At 43.2% G+C, this 16,080-nt stretch overlaps 1 pseudogene; it reads right to left on the minus strand.

Annotated features, from left to right (window-relative positions):
- Positions 1-415: 415 nt before the first annotated feature.
- Positions 416-1,168, minus strand: LOC115505087 (annotated as a pseudogene).
- Between the last annotated feature and the right edge of the window lie 14,912 nt (positions 1,169-16,080).

The raw sequence follows: 16,080 nt of genomic DNA on the forward strand, positions 1-16,080 counted from the left end.
TGAAATATGAATTGCTGCAAACTATTTGGCAATCAGGGAAAGACTATAACAGTTAAACATATATGGCCTTCAACCCAGCAATCCGACTGCTGGGAATCTAGTCTACAGAAATAAATCACTGTCGAAAAGATACATGTACAAAGGTATTTTTTGCTGTTGTTTGTGGTTGGCAAAACACTGAAAAGAAGTGAATGCCCACCATTAGGGGAATGATTGAATACATTATAGCATGCACATATCATGGGGAGTAACGGAGCCATTTAAAAAGTATAGCCTACATCTATACTCAGTGACTTGGAGGGATTTCCACTAAATATGATTAAGTAGGAAGAGCTGTATGCAACAGTGTATATGTCCTCCGATTCAATTTTGCTGCTAACAGCAAAACAAAAACCCTAACATCTTTTGTGTGTTAGCATGTATGTGTGTGTGCGTGTATGTGCATGTGTGTGTGTGTGTGTGTACATTTCTCCTGCCTTGTCTTGCAGATCGGAGTGGCCAATGAGGTATAATGGGAGTTTTGGACTGTTTGGTGAAGCTCTTTCTTGCTATTGGTCTTCCCCTTTTCTTTCTTTTTTTCTTTTTCTTTCTTTCTCTCTCTTTCTTTTTCCTTCTTTCTCTTTCTTTTTTCTTTTTCTGCCTACAGATTTATTTAACAGAAAACCATCTCTTCCACTTTTACTGAGGTGGCTGACCATGACCAAATCCGCCTCTAAACTGGAATTCAGTTGCTGACCCAGCTCCGGCCTCAGCTTCCTTGTTGGCACCAAGGGACACAGCCCTGTCTCTGTCTCTGTCTCTGTCAGTGTCCCCTCAGGTGAGTCTTTCAGGTTTTTCTCCCTCCAGACCTTCGGGCCCTGGCCTGCCATCTCAGGACGGCTGTGACACAGAGCGGCAGGCACGATCTCAGGGGGCAGGTGGAGGTAGTCACAGAGATACTGGATACCCTGGCTGGTAAGATACCAGCAGAAATGTCTCCAGGCAAATTGTTCCTTTACGTGGCCCTGTGATTTGAGAGACTACATGGCCTTCATGATGTGAAGATTGGGCACATTCTTGTCTGCTGGCTCGGGGGGTTTAGGCATGTGGATGTCTTCCTTGGCTATCGTCGCTCCCTTCTTGAAAAGGAGTTCATAATGACAATACGGCTCTCCTTGGGCATCAACATCTCGTTGGCTGCTACGTCTGGGGCTGGGGAGTGGTATTCTCTTTTTTTATATGAAATGGGAATGTGATAGCTGGCACTTTTACAAACATTTTTATGGCTTTGAAGATATGACCGTGTGAAAGATCGCAAGGCAGACAGTTTGAAGGAACCTGGCTCCCTGATCACTTTATGGAGCCCTGGGCTTTGTTCATATAAGCATAAACCCTCAAGGAATTAAACCTCTGTAGCTGGTCACTGTTGTGAGGAGGCAAACACAATATACGATTATGTGAGCATGAAGAAAAGTGGAAGTATACATACCAAGTTCTTAGCATTGATTAACTGGCGTAGGGGTGGGGTGCAGGGAGTAAAGAAAGAGAGAGAAGGGAAGGTATAGAAAAAAAATTTTTAAGTGCCTTCTATTCAGAACAAAGCAGCATTATGATATTATACCATTTATTTCCAATTATATATTCACTCCTTCTGAGCCCTCTTTGTTCCTACTTAAAATTCTCCCTCCCTGAGGGCCATCCTGAGGCATCTGAATCCCAGCAAGAGACAAGGTTCAGACTCTTTTCTCATATGATTGATCAATGTTAAAAAGCTGACGGAGGAATAGAAGTATCTCAGGGTAGTGAGATTTCAGGTACTCATTTTCTTTCTTCCTTATTTTGGTATGATTGTCTTATTTTTATATTGATCATGTATTACTTGTATAATCAGGAAAGAAACAGCAAAGTTATTTTCATTGTGGAACAACAAAAATAACAAAGAGATTGGAGTGAGGCCAGGTCGGAGGCAAGATCAACTGGGAGGGTATTTTCAATAATCCAGCTAAGAAATGATGATGGTCTGAGTGTAAGTAATGACAATGGAGATGGAGACATGTGGAAGGTGGATAGAATCAACAGGACATAGTGGTTGATTGGAAGAGGAAGAGAAGGAAAGGCTTCCAGCTTCAGCAAGTAGATGGAGAGGTATGCCATTTCCTGGGATGAGGAACACAGGAGGAAAATCAACTGTTGAGTGGAAGACATGTGACATCTTCAAATATTGATGCCTAGGCTCCACCCCAAATCAGAATCTCCAGGCATGTGCCACAGGTGATTCTAAGGCACAGCCAGGGCAGAGAGACCCTGGTGAAGACCCTAACATGAGGCTGAGGACCAGGGGGACATGAAGTTTGAGACTAAGAAAACATGGTCAGAGAAGGAGGAGGAAAGCAAAGGAGAATATGTCCTGGAAATCAATAGAAAAGGAAGTTTCTGATACTTGGCACTGTGCTTAGAATATAATTGGTGCTCAATAAATACTGACTAAGTGACAGAAGGAAGGAAGGGATAATGGTCTCAAATATCGCTCGGGGGTCAAGAAAGAGAAGGGTTCTAAAGTGTCCATTGGATTTGGCATCAAAGAGGTTGCCTTTAGCCCTGTGGGGTCAGTGTGTGTTGTTGAGCGGTGAGGATGAGGGCAAAAGTGCCAGTGGGCTGACAGCTGACTGGAGACTGGCCAGCCATTATATTGAAAATCTTGGTTATGCTTAGAAAACACATTTCTGAAACATTATTTTGTGGTACTGAAAAATTCTCCCTCTGCCTATTATATAGGATTCTGATTTGGGTGTAAATTAGAAGCATAAGGAGCTAATTTAGGAGCTTATGCTCTCAAGCCAGACTTGCTAAGACTGAATCTAGACTATGCCACTGACTCGATGCACATCTGTGGGTAAGTCTCTCATTGGATCACGGTGAGCTGGGCACACGGAAAGCACTCAGCAAAATATCAGCTGTGAAGTGTTAGACAGCCATATATACATGGAAACCCAAGAATGAGTGGCAGGATTGCAAAAGTTCTTTCAGTACAGTTTTGTGCAAATAGTCTATAAGGAACGTGTACTACTTTTATAATTAGAAAAACACGTAAAATGATATTTAACAACAACAAAAAAGTGTTGCTATTCAAGAAAAGATAAAGAAAAGGAAATAGCTAAAGGGTATAGGATGAAAATTTCATGTGCTTCTGGCGGGACAGACATTTGCCTGTTCACGGCTTTTGAAAAAGCCTGAAAGGTGCTGAGGGTGATAACTGTGGCAACAATGTTTCTGGGGAGGGAGAAGGAAAAGGGGTCGGAATGCAGTTTGAAGAATTAGCCTTGGACAGGATGTGTCTTCCTGTGATCGGGAAGGAAAGAAGTTGTGAATAGATATAAATGCAATAATTTGGGGGCACCTGGCTGGCTCAGTCGGTACAGCATGCAACTCTTTTTTGTTTTTTTAATGCTTATTTATTTTCGAGACACAGAGAGACAGAGCGTGAGTGGGGGAGGGGCATAGAGGGAGACACAGAATCTGAAGCAGGCTCCAGGGCCAAATTGTCAGCACAGAGCGTGACGCGGGGCTCGAACTCACAAACTGTGAGCCTCAGTTGCCTCAGTTGGATGCTTAACTGACTGAGCTCCCCAGGTGCCCCTAGAGCATGAAACTCTTAATCTCAGGGTCATGAAATTACTTAAACAGAGGTGTAGAGATTACTTTAAAAGATAATAAAAAATTTTAATGCAATAATTTGTAGGTGCAGAGGAAGGAGATCAAGGAAGTTCATGACTGATAGTCTTGATGTCTATGACTGAAGCCAGTAAGGCTGTCTTCTGAGAGGGGAGATTTTGAAAAGCCATCATAGGGAAGAAAGGAGGAAACTGACAACACAGATACTGCCAAGTGGCACCAAGCGCCTGGCTTTGGATGGAGACGCGACTCTGCCAAGGCCCTGACCTGTGTCACATCCAGTGGAACAGATGTATCCACTGTTCTGTCACACAGTTCTGGTGCGTTTGTGGCTCGCTTTAGATCCGTGATTTAGTTGCTTCCCATGTGAACTCTACTCCTTCTCCCTCTTATCGACAGAAATCCTACTCAGTCTGCAAAGCCCAGCTCCGGTTTATTTACTCATTTATTGATTTTAACCAATCCAATTTCCAGGTGGTCTCTCAGAACCTCAGACCTTCTGGGTTCAGGAACTGGCCAAAGGTCCATCTATGCCTTTTCTCTTTGATACCTGTGCTGTCTGATCATGAAAGAGTCATTTCAGGACAGGGGCTTGCCTTGAAGTTTGACTTCCTGATGATTTTTGATTGGGGGCCAGTATTATATTCAGTCTGTGTACATGTGCTTCCTTTAGTTCTGTTATTAGGGATTTAATTTACTGGAGGGGAAGCACCTGCAACCCGTTTGGAAAAACGTTTAATGGCAGCTCTCCCGGATGTGACCCACTTGACAGTAAAAGTTCCAGTGGAATCACTGTAGCGTGGTTCACGTGTAGATATAATCAGACATTTGGCTAACTAGTTGGAAATGACTGGGTTTCCCAGATTCCCACCATACCTATTCTCTGATTTTATCAGGCTCTCCAGTGCTCTCACCCCTCCATTTCAACCAATGCAGCATGCCTCCTGACATATTTTTCTTCTACATCCTGCATGAAACCTGTGACATATCCCATGGCCTTCTTAGCATCCAAGGTCCCTGATTTTTCCCATTGCATCTTCTTTACCGGCCACCACTCTTGAATCAATCCAGCTGTCTCTTTTGCTTCTATGTTAGGGCTACTGAGTCCTTCATCAGGGCCTAGGTTTTTGCCCCAACATGGCCAGCAGGGATTAGGGGGGCCAAAGGACAAAAAGTCAGCCCTGATGTCACTGGTGGAAATCAGTGGGACTTAAGGACCAAGGACTGGGCCCAGAACAGCCAGGACATTGGTTACATACAGGTGGACTAAGCAAATATGTAATATATTCAGGATAATGAAAGCCAATCCTCTCTGTTAGTGAAGAGAGTTACAAGGATGGAATGGGGAAGATAAACCCTGCAATATTGGGTTGGAATTGGAGGCATTGGTTATATCTCATGGTTTTTGATAGATAGATATGGAAATAGATACACATGTGCATGTTTATGTATATTCATATTATTTATATTTATTGATATTTACATTTACATTTATAATTTCCGAGTTCTATCCATTGAAAGGACAAAGGCCTAGAAGCAATAAATGACACTCCAGAAGGAAGGAGCACACTGAGTACCCAGATCCTGGCTTATGATTATCATCTTCCACTAAAAGGAATCAAAACTTCTTGGAGAAATGGCTGATTTCAGGGTAAGGGCAGGGAAGTATAAGATGAGCCTAGGGTTTGTTACCAGAAGTAACAAAGTACTAACATATCGAAAGGACACAGGAGATAACATGAAGGGATTCCTACTGACCAAATGGGGGACAGTTTGAAGATTAAAGAAAAAAAAATAGTAACATTATAAGTCATTGAATAGGAGTTCAATGAGTCCATACAATTGACTTTTAACCAAAAATTAAGAATTTGTGGGGCTTATAACATGTAGAAATAATTAACATATTATAACAATAGCACGGAAGCCAGAAAGGGAGTAAATATATTATTGTATGTTTCTTACCTTGTACATGAAGTGATATAATATTATAATATTACTTCAAAATATGGTTGTGATGTTAGGAATATATATTTTGACTTCTAGAGAAACCATTAAAATAAACAAAAACCCCATGAGAAATAGCTAAAATGGAATACTAAAAAATGTTTTGCTATATACAAATAAAATCAGGAAGGGAGGTAAAAAGAAGCAGAGAAGAGCTAGAATAAATTAAAAATAAATAGCAAGAGAGTAGACTTAAACACAGTTGTATCTATAATTACACTAAATATAAATGATCTAAACACTACAATTAAAGGATAGGCTGGATAAATAGGATGGTCTAGTAAGGCCTCACTGCAAAGGTGACAACTGAACGAATACTTGAAGGAAAAGAGGGAACAAGACATGCAGATAACTAGGGTCAGAGTGTTTCAGACAGAGGGAAAAATGTGTACAAGACAGATACTGTTTTATTTTTTTAATGTGTATTTATTTTGAGAGAAAGGGAGGGAGAGAGAGAGAGAGAACAAGCAGAGGAGGGGCAGAAAGAGAAGGAGAGAGAGAGAATCCCAAGCAGGCAGAGCCCAACACAGGGTTTGATCTCAAGAACCATAAGATCATGATCTGAGCTGAAATCAAGAGTCAGACACTTAACTGACTAAGCCACCCAGGTGCCCCCAGATACTGTTTTAAAAAAGAAAGCTGATTAGCAGACATTGCTCAGAGCTGAGGCTGCTTGGATTCTCAATGACTGAAACATCCAAAAATATTCCTAGGATTAAAATTTTGTAAGTTCATGGTTTATGGTAATAATGATCACAGTTATGGATTTAGGGATTAGAAGAAAACTTAAAGGTCATCTTGTTCCAACCTCACACCTGTGGCATGGCTAATAGATAATGAGTTGGAGTCACAGCCAGTGAAAATATTTTCATGCCTCCCCAGGGCCTACTCTTCCTCTTGATGAAAGGCTCTAGTAGCAAATTCTTTCTTCTATAGAGCACAAAGCTGTTTCACCGTACTTGATTTTTTTTTTTTTCTGCACTTAAGCAATCCTGATGAATGTCTTACCACATCTAGCGAGACCTAAAGTAGGAGGGTTTCAACTTGACCATAAGTTTCTTGGCTTTCATCACCTTCGCAGGGCCTGTCAAATGGTTTAGATTTCAAAACTTAAACCCTTGGCCTTTACTAAACCTTCCCAGTATCTTCTGTCAAGAGGCTTCCTGGACATTTGAAGGGAAAGTAAACCAAATGGGCGTTTGTTTCTCATCAGTAAAGGCAAAGTGCTCGCAGAGGCCAGCTGGCCTATTTTTGTCTATGTATCAGGGATGGTTGCCAAGAATGAGCAGAGGGGTTTGCCTGCAGCAAAGACCAGAGACAGGGGTTGGTGGAGATGGTTACTGATGCAGAAGGAAGGCCCATGAACAGGATTCAGAACCTGTTGAGATGATCCTAGCTCCACCTTTAAGCTCAGACCTCTCATTCTCCTCCTCACATATATCCTCTTATCTGTAGGCTCAGGACTGTAAGGGATTCATTCCCCTCCTAACAGAAAGTAGATATCAAGTCTTTGGTTGGGACAGACCTTATAGTGCCCTCATCTTATTATGTGATGCTCTGATTGTTGGTATTCTGAATCCAAAGTGTCCCTTCCCACACCCTCACTAATGAGGCTCAGCACAGCTTTGGCTGGATGCAAAGACTGGGTAGAAGGACATAGGCACCTGGGGTAGCACTAAATGTCAGAGGGAGTCAAGTTAATCCTAGGGAGTTGCAGACTGACTCAGATTCAAAGACTGAGTGTAGTCCAGAGAAACACCAGAATGCTGAGGTTTCAGAGCCATGGGACCAGGTAGAGCTGGTATTAAAGGAAAGCAGTTTGGGAATAAGCCAACGCAGAGTCCTGAGTTACTTCAACATTTGCACTTTCCTTAAGGCCCTTTGTGTATTAAATATATCCACACAAATTGGAGTTAATTCAGGGTGCTTTTTTAAAAATAGAGATTTTTAAATATATATATTTAAAAATATAGGTTAAAATACAGATTTCTAAGCCCTGCTCTCAGAAATTCACATTTAGGGGGGATCTGGGTGGCTCAGTCAGTTGAGCATCCGACTTTGGCTCAGGTCATGATCTCACAGTTTGTGGGTTTGAGCCCTGCATAGGGCTCTGTGCTGACAGAATGGAGCCTGGACCCTGCTTCGGATTCTGTGTCTCCCTCTCTCTCTCTGCCCCTGCCCAGCTTGTGTTCTCTCTCTCTCTCTCTCTCTCTCTCAAAATTAAATAAATAAACATTTTTTAAAAAAAGGAATTCAGATTTGGTCAATCTTAGGAGGACCCAAAAAAAGCTGTCTTTTGAAAACTTCCTCAAATAACCCTGGTGTCTTGGGAGTTGTCAGTTTAAGGAGTCGGGTCTGGCAGACACATATGCCGGGTCTCTTGCTGGTGGACATCTGGACTTCTTGCCCTGAGCTGTCGTACTGTGTTCGCCTTAACTTTTCTCTCACCTACTTTGCTGGTCCCATGACTTGATTACCACCCTGTCCGGTGTTAGCAGGTCTCAGGTCTCAGGACTGCCGTGAAAAGTAAGTGAGCTCATGTTAAAGAGTGCTTAGTGTTGAACCTGGTAGTCAGTAATCACTCAGTAAAAGTCAGTTATTCTTATTATCATCTCTGCTTGAAACTATATGATGTGCCTGAATTGTATGACTCATTAGACTGTGCAATAATATTTCCTGAAGACAGTAGAATTAGATCAATCTCTGACCACCATTAATCCCTGGAATCTCTTCTTCTCCAGGAAACTTCCTGTTTGGCCCCATTGGGTTCTCACTTGGTGACAGTCTGACTTTCATGGGTCTGCTTTGTATTGTTTTGGCAGGATCTGGAGCAGGTGTAAGCCCCTTTGTGTTTGTTTAGAAATGCTTTCCCCTGGTTGGGAGGAGTTGGGCCTCCCACTCATAGCGGTTTGTTTCTATCCCTTTGTGGTTGTGTTTATGATTGTGGTGCAACTACTTGGAACTGAAGTGTAGTCTCTTTGGAGATGGGGTATTCTGTAGACACAGTGTGAAATTCCTTGGGCTGGGAGGATCCCCAGAATGTAACACAGTATCTCCACTGGTTCTAGAACTGCCCAGAGTGGATAGGATTTTACTGTTATAATGAGAATTAGGATTCTAAAATGCAGGAATGTAAATGCAGGATCCATTCATTTGTTCGTTTGTTCAACGAATGTTTATGCTTTTTAAAAATTTTAGACAGAGAGAGAGAGAGAGAACATGTGAGTGGGGGGAGGGGCAGAGAGAGAGAATTTTAAGCAGGCTCCATGTTCAGCACAGAGCCCGATGCGGGGCTCAATCCCACAACCCTGGGATCATGATCTGAGCCGAATCCAAGAGTTGGACGCTTAACCAACTGAGCCACCGAGGTGTCCCATGAGTACTTTTAATGTGCCAGGCACTATACTAACATTGAGAAGAAAAAGAGGGTCCCCACCATTTCAGTCCAGAACCTCTTTGTTCTCCATCCTGTCCATAGATTATAATAGCATAGATTATTAAACTTCACTTATTCATACTCCAAGTTACTGAACACCTACTATGTGTGAGGCTAATAGGTAAAGAGGATATACAGTAGCTCACTTTTATTCATGAAGGATTAGTTCCAAGACACCCAGTGGATGCCTGAAACTGTGGATAGTACCAAACTCTGTATATACTATTTTTTCTATACTTATATACCTATGATAATGTTTAACATATACATTAGGCATGATGAAAGATTAACAACTTACCCAATGACAAAATAGAACAATGATAACAAGATACTAAAGTAAAAGTTATGTGAATGTGGTCTCTCTCTCTCTCTCTCTCTCTCTCTCAATACCTTATTGTACTGTACTCACTCTTCCTGTGATAACATAAGATGATAAAATGCCTACCTTATGAGATGGAATGAAATGAGTGATGAAGGAATTGTGATGTAGCATTAGGCCACAGCTGACCTTCTGTGGCTATGTCAGACGGAGGATCGTCTGCTTCCAGACCACGGTTGACTGCAGCTAACTGAAACCATGAAAAGCAAAACCACAGCAAAGGGAGCGACTACTGAAGCTCCTCTCTCCAGGAGCTCACAGTTTCATAGGCAAGGAGGTTCAGAAACATATAACTATCCTGTTGCAAGTCCTGTTTGGCATGAACGAGATGTGATTATTCTACCAAGAGCTTAGTGCTAAAATAGAGCTATAATAGAAATGTGTGCAAAGTACAAGAACTTAAGAATTATATGCTTGGTGCTGTGCTCGGCAATATAGCAAAACAGAGAGAGTAAGAGAAATCGAAAAGTTGTAGCTTGGCTCTACTATTTACCACCTGTGTGACCTTGGGCAAAGTACCTTCCCTCTCTGAGTCTCCTGTTTCTCGTTTATAAGATGGAGGAAATAACATCTACCACATGGATTACTGCGAAGAGTAAATGAGGCCTTTTTTTTTTTTTTTTAAAGAACTTTCAGTTTAGTCCCCTTTTATTCTAATCTACTACCTTGCATAATAGTGGGTTAGTGCCTGACTGTTGCCCTAAATTGTGATTTCCCAAGGATGGTGACTGTGTCATATTCAGCTCTGTATCTACCGTGACCGCCACTTGTTGTATTGTCCCCAGCTCATGTCTGGGACAGAGCCCCTCACTGCTGCTGCTCCTGCTCCCATGCCATGGGCACCATCCAGTGTCCAGGGGCGTGTGGCTAGGTCAAGATTCTCGGCACAGAGGAATGATATAAATACCTGGGGGTATGGAGCAGGAAGCTGGCATGGTTAAGCTTGCTCCTACTCTCCAGCAGGTTCCTGATATGCTCCCTCAATTTTAACCTCCACCCACACCCACGTTCTTGAACCCAGCCCCTGCCCCTTCTCTTGCTGTCCCCTGCCCCTTCTCTTGATGTCACACTGCCTTGTCTCTGGCTGCTGATTTCCTCACTGACCTGATTCTCCACACTAGCAATCTGGGCCTCACTGATACACCCCTGCCAGCTTCAGATACCTGTGGTCACATGGGAGTGACCCCCAAATGACTTCTACTTCTCTCACCTTGACTCACTGCCCTAGTGGATACCTTGCTACTAGCTTTTCTGCCCCAATTGGACTTCTGTCCCACCGAGACCCACTCAACAAACACCCACTGAGTTCGAAAAGTATGCCAGGTTCTCCGTGCTAGGGAACACACATATAGAAGACATGGTCCCTGCCTTGAATGACATCTATGATATGGCTCCTATCTTTTGGAAAAGGGCTGTTCAGCTTCCACAATGAGGTTTTCTAGCCCACTTTTTTTTTTTTTTTGTAGAATTTTTATGTTTTGTTTTATTTTATTTATTTAATTTTTTTTAACATTTATTTATTTTTGAGGCAGAGAGAGACAGAGCATGAACGGGGGAGGGGCAGAGAGAGAGGGAGACACAGAATCGGAAGCAGGCTCCAGGCTCTGAGCCATCAGCCCAGAGCCCGACGCGGGGCTCGAACTCATGGACCGCGAGATCATGACCCGGGCTGAAGTCGGAGGCTTAACCGACTGAGCCACCCAGGCGCCCCTAGCCCACTTTGATGAGTAGACACCAAAGTGCCTTCTTGTGGAGCCCTAGTGCCAGCCCTCTTTACCAGACCAGCAAGAATAGCACAGGGGAGGAAGCAGGGAATTGAGAAACAGTTATTGAATACTTACCCTGCTCCAGGTACTGGGGATACAACAGAGACTATGAAACATTTTCTGTCTTCGCAGAGCTTGGAGGTTGTGGTAGGCAGAATAATGGATCCCAAAGATGTCCATGTCTTAATCCTTGAATGCTGTCAATATACTATGCAACATGGCAAAAGGAATTAAGGTTACAGATGGAATTAAAGTCGCTAATCAACTGACTTTAAAATAGAGAGAGTAGGGGCGCCTGGGTGGCTCAACTGGTTGAGTGACCGACTTCAGCTCAGGTCACGATCTCACGGGTCGTGGGTTCGAGCCCTGCATCAGGCTCTGTGCTGACCGCTTGCTCAGAGCCTGGAGCCTGCTTCAGATTCTGTGTGTCCTTCCCTCTCTGCCCCTCCCCCGCTCGCGCTTTGTCTCACTCTGTTTCTCAAAAATAAATAAATGTAAAAAAAAAAATGTTTTAAATAGAGAGAGTATCCTGGGTTACTCAGGTGGGCCCAATGTGATCACAAGGATCCTTAAATGGAGGAGGAGGAGGCAGAAGAGTCGGTGTCAGAGAGATGTGACGTAAGGAAGATTCAACTGGTCACTGCTGCCTTTGAAGACGGAAGCGGCCATGAGCCAAGGAATGAGGGCAGAATCTAGATGCTGGAAAAACCAAAAAACCAGATTCTATCTAGACCCTCCAGAAGGAACACAGCCCTACGCGCAGCTTGTTTTTACCCCAAGGAAACCTATTTTAGACTTCTGACCTCCAGAACAGTACGATCGTAAATTTGTCCTGTTTTAAGCCACTCAGTTTGTGGTCATTTGTTACAGTAACATTTGTTAATTTCTTACTTAACATAGAGTTCAACTGGGAAGATGGGAATTAAAGACGAAATTATCGTGCAATGTGATGAGTGCAGTGATCAGAGAAGTAGCTGGTGCTGGGACTGTATGGAAGGGGTCCCATCCCAGCCTCAGTGGGGGAGCCAGGCAGTGCCTTCTAGAGGAAGCGGGCTGGGTACCTGCAGGAGAAGGGGAGGAGCCAGATGAGAACCTGCTGTCACCAGGGGTGGGGGATTGTGACCTGGCCCATCAGAAGTCCAGTGAAGAGGTGTGGGAGGGTCAGGGCTACTCTGGGCTGGTCCCTATGCCTATGGTTACTTCTTTTTGGAGAAGTATTTGGCGAGAGTGCTCAAAATGTAAAAGGTGGATAAGTAAATTGTGATATATTTATACAACAGAATATAATACCTCAATTAGAAAGCAAATAAAAGTATTTTTGCAGAAAAAAATGTAACAGACAAAAGTCTTTAGGCCCAGCAATTTTCACTGCTGGGAACTTACTGTGTATGTGTGTCCTCATAGGAGTTCATAGATAAGTGTACAAGGAGGCCCTCTGTTGAATGGTTTCTAGTTGTTAAAAACTAGAAATAAATGTTCATGGATGGGTGATTCGTTACATTTGAGGCATCCATGGTATGACATTCCATGTTGTGGAAAGCAAAAATGATCCATTTGGCCTGACACATAGAGTGACTAGAAGCTTTATCCAAGCTGATACTTTCTTGAGAGTGGAAGGGATTCTACTGATAAGTATGCTGGTTTAGAATGTGTAGATCAGGACTGTCTGGTATGGGACATATGATCATACTACCAATAAATAATAACCTCCAGGGGCACTGAGGTGGCTCAGTCAGTTAAGCTTCTGACTCTTGGTTCTGGCTCAGGTGATGATCTCATGGTTCGTGGGTTCAAGCCCTGTCTGTTCAAGCCCTGTGCTGTCAGTACAGAGCTTACTTTGGATTCTCTCTCTCTCTGTTCCTCCTCTGCTCTCTGTCTTTCAAAATAAACATATAAACTTAAAAAAAAAAGAAGACTCTCCAAGGAAGCTTTTTAAGTGAGAAAAGCAAGTTATATAACACTATGCATAGCATGGTTCCATTTGTGTTTCTGTTTTAAAGAAAGGATACATTCTCATAGTTATATATGCATAAATGCTTTTTTATATAAAATGTATAAAGAACTAATTACCGCGGTCAGATATGGGGAGAACAAGACCATATGGGAACCATTTTTATTTTATTTTATTTTATTTTATTTTATTTTATTTTATTTTATTTTATTTTTATTTTGAGCCTATACTCATTTTAAACTCTACAATGGGTACTTAAGTTACTTTCATAGTAAAAATGCCAAATTGACAGGGTACATATATTGCTTTCTTAAAAAAAAAAACGCAAGGGGCGCCAGGGTGGCTCAGTCGGTTAAGCGTCCGACTTCAGCTCAGGTCACGATCTCACGGTCCGTGAGTTCGAGCCCCGCGTCGGGCTCTGGGCTGATGATGGCCCAGAGCCTGGAGCCTGCTTCCGATTCTGTGTCTCTCTCTCTCTCTCTGACCCTCCCCCGTTCATGCTCTGCCTCTCTCTGTCTCAAAAATAAATAAACATTAAAAAAAAAATTTAAAAAAAATGCAAATTTAAATAAAGTCATGGAAAACCAAATACATTTTAATTAGGTGTTTGCTCCCAATCTTCCTCTGGTTCCTAGGTTGGCATGCCTCACTTCCTCACACGCTACCAAATCTGGATCTCAACAGGTGCAACAGGAAATGGTGGGCAAACAAAACATAGTAAAGAAATAAACACATCAACATCATGTATGATAAAAATTCCTCTAGGTTTCCAATTGGGTCAATTATGAAAGTAGAGGCGAAATTTTCTAGAGAAAGGTCTCTTTAAGGCTGCAGACTCTCCACTCAGATTGGGGGGAGCAGGTGCCCTGTTGTAGAAAATATTTTTCCTCTATATTCTGAAAACTATGGCAGGACAGTAAATTCTTCCCCCCACTCCTTTTTCCTTCTGCACTGAAAAAGGAGTGCATTTTTAAAGCTTTCCTCCTTGACATGATAAGCTCCTTCCAAGAAGGGAAGGGCTGAATTTCAGGTCACTTCCTCAACTCTTGTTGTGGACCCTGCCTGAGAGCAAAGGGGAAGAAGGATGGTTCTTTGGCTTGGTCATTTGGTCAGAGGGCCTTAGAGGAGTCAAGTCTGTCTGAAGACCTGTTGATTTCCTTGGATTTTTGTTACCCTGGCAGTTTTCCCTCAGGGAAAAGGAGGGACTAAACACAACCAGGTCAAAAGATTGAGAGGGTGGAGGTAGTCTGACTGTTTCCCTGAAGGACGTTTTAATAGAACCCCTGCCTGTCAGACTCATTCCGTTCCTGCCCTGTCCGGATCTTTCATGATCACTTAACTTTTCCGGCCTTGGAGAGCTTTCCCTCACAGTGAGGGGGCAGGCGGTGGCAGAAAACACTAGCGAACTAGGGTGTGACCCAGTGTGTCTGCCTCAGAAGCCTGTGACATCTCTATACTTCTGGCTCATCCCCTCTTCTCCCTGTGGGAATTCAGCGTCCCCTTCAGACAGGGCTTTCCCCAGCTGTAAACACCACGCCTCCCACCCTCCAGACTGTCCTGTAGTCACCCCACAGACCACACCATCCTTCCCACCTCTACTCTCCCATCAAAAACCACCTGCCTCTTCGGGGAGCCCTTTCAGTCCTATCTCTTTCATGAAGATCTCCCTGAGCAATGATATTATGCTAAGAAGATATTGGATTTTAAATGTTTATTTAGTTATGTTTGAGAGGGGGTGCAGAGAGAGGGAAAGAGAGAATCCCAAGCAGACCCCAAATTGTCAGTGCAGAGCCCGATGTGGGGCTCAAACCCACGAACTGTGAGATCACGACCTGAGTGGAAATCAAGAGTTGGTGCTTATCCCACTGAGCCACCCAGGCACCCCAAAAGATATTGCATTTTAAAAATAGTTCAAAAATGGTGTGCAAAAGATTATTATTATCATCGATGAGCATAAAATCATTGACCGTAGCCATGGGGCACGTTCAAGCTTCAGGCTTAGCCCAGTGGCAGCCTGTGGTGGAAGCCTGGGATTCTTTAGGTTGGCTTTTCCAAACAGGTGACCCGTGGGGACTGGTGGCCTGGTAGCCCAAGGGGCTCTCCAGCTGAGGGGGAGAGCAAAGCCAGCCAGAGCCAGCCTGCTGGCAGGAGGTGCAGGGAGAAAGCTGGCTGCAGTTTGCACATCAAATCCCAAACTGTTTTGCCTCAAATTGGAAGGCGTCGCTTTCTAAGAGGAAGGCAGTTCTTCCCACAGCTTACCTGAGGCCATCACAGCAACCCCTGGTTGCTCTCTCAGAGAACACAGGCTATATTGTGGTCTCAGGACAGAAGCTAGACATTCATTCAACCGGTTCCCCTGATCAGGGAACTCTGGCTGTCGCCACGCACACCCAGGGGTTCTTGTTTCCAGATGTGTCAGTAGAAAGAGAATCTGGGCTTGAGTCAGAGAATCATAAACCGTGAAGTGGTAGAAGGGACTCAAGGAGAAATCCAACACTCTCTGATAAGGTAAATGAGGCCTAGAGAGATTTCAGAAGTGGTTCCCAAATGCCAATCCTTTTATCTGTCTTCTGGGGGTCAGGGGAGACAAAGTAGTGATTTAAAAAAAAAAAACTAACTAAATTTATTGAATTTGAAAGATGTGCCTTTTATTCTGATATTATGACCTTCTCTTGTTTTTCATGTTTAAGGTAATTTTTAATGCTCTTTAAGCAAATGTAGTGACCGTACTTGAAATTCCAAAGTTCAGATACACAGGTAACTCACCAAAGGCCCTATAAGTCTAGTCAGAGGCAGGGCTGATTTTGAATTTCTATTACTCATTGTTTTCTTCTAACCCACAGAGACACTTAACGTATGACTTGGGGTAAATGATTTACATCCTGAGTTCCAG

This window comes from Lynx canadensis, chromosome F1, assembly GCF_007474595.2.
Source record: "Lynx canadensis isolate LIC74 chromosome F1, mLynCan4.pri.v2, whole genome shotgun sequence".
Classification (NCBI taxonomy): Eukaryota; Metazoa; Chordata; class Mammalia; order Carnivora; family Felidae; genus Lynx; species Lynx canadensis.